Source organism: Pristiophorus japonicus, chromosome 16 (assembly GCF_044704955.1).
Source record: "Pristiophorus japonicus isolate sPriJap1 chromosome 16, sPriJap1.hap1, whole genome shotgun sequence".
NCBI lineage: Eukaryota > Metazoa > Chordata > Chondrichthyes > Pristiophoridae > Pristiophorus > Pristiophorus japonicus.
In genome coordinates, this window is record NC_091992.1 from 66147929 (window position 1) to 66149489 (window position 1561).

Consider the following 1561-nt stretch of genomic DNA (forward strand, 5'->3'; position numbering starts at 1 on the left):
TTAAATAATAATTTGCTTTTTTATTTTTCCTACCAAAGTGGGCACCAAAGTTGGAGATGGACTCCTCCATGCTGCTTGACATTGTCTGCAAGCTCCGTCGGGCTTCCCAGTGCATCGGGCATTTGGGTTTCCCTTAATTTTACGTGCCAGTATTTTTTCATGCCCTCTCTTTGCTTTCCTAATTTCCTTTGTAACTGTACCTCTGCACTTCCCATACTGCACTTCCCATACTCCTCCAGTGTTTGTGCAGGATTGAGCCCTCAGTATCTGTCACAAACTGTTATGCGGTTAAGTTTCCCGTTTTTATAACACAATGTAAAATTTATTAGTTTGCACCCTTCCATGTCTTGTCCATTATTGCATCCCAAGGGTTAACTCATCCGTTCAGTTGTTGAATGATGAATGCCACTACATGCCGGGACCCACTGGGCGGATGTGCAATGGATGTGCATGGGTTGAAGGACTGTTTACTGCAAAGTGGGATGTACTGGGGGGGATGGGGTGAGGGGGGGCGAGATCGTGGGGGTGGGAGCTAACTGCATGATTTCATTTCTTATGTTTCGCACTAGCTGAACCGTCGTGATATTCGGGTATCCTCGGCATCCCGGGCAGCAATGTACGGGACTGGTCAGGTGATGGGTGCCCCATCTTCATCCTCCTCCTCTGTATTCTCATGAGCCCCTTCGTCCTCCTCTGTGCTGGGCAACGTTGTGCAATATCACAGCAGGGACCGTTGGCGGTGAGTACTGAAGGGCACCTCCACACCTATCTCAGCACCTGAAGCACATCTTCAACATTCCCATGATTTGCTTGATGACACTCCGGATCGTCATGTGACTCTCAGTGTAGGGCTCCTGCGCCTGATTGGTGGGGTTCCTCACAGGGGTCATGAGCCAAGTTTGAAGTGGGTCTGCTTCCTGGGACTAAAATGTCTGGCACGTTGGACCTCGGCAGTATGACAGCTCCCAGCTTCTCGGCCTTTTGGCTAAGATCATGCGTAACTGACCTGACAGGGGAGTAACCATGAGCCCAAAGTGGTTCTCCCTGGATCAGGAAGGTGGTTCTCCTAAGCTTTTTGGAAATAGGAGGTGGGTGGGGTGGCTTGACCCATCCACCTCCATGGAGGTGTGTGGGGAGGGCCTGACATCCACCTCCATGGCATGAACCTGGTATTGCAGTACTTCCAGGAACGGTGCAGTGGCTCTAGGCCTTTTGGCTAAGAGCATTGGCGCAGAGTGATCCTTGACTGGTGCAGGGTGACCTCTGGCGTTTGTGATTTGACAAAGAATTGGAAAGATTGGCTACGAATTTTTAAAAAAAGTATGACAGCTCCCAGGCACCTGGCGCAGACCTGCATCAACCTCTTCTTGTGGTTGCACACCAGCTGCCACTGATGAGCGACTATCCCTTGTAGTTTATAAAAACTCTGAGGCCTTGAAATTCAGGTCATTTGTGCCTCCTGTTAGCGCCCCTGGTGGGCACTAACGGGGTGCAAATTACTTTTCACCCGCGCCGCAAACGACTCCCAATAAATTTAGCGGGGGTTTAGTGGTGGCGGTAA

General features: G+C 50.4%; 1 pseudogene; it reads left to right on the forward strand.

The window, feature by feature from the left end:
• The first annotated feature begins 965 nt into the window (after positions 1-965).
• LOC139227298 (U2 spliceosomal RNA) lies at positions 966-1203 on the forward strand (annotated as a pseudogene).
• The last annotated feature ends 358 nt before the right edge of the window (positions 1204-1561 follow it).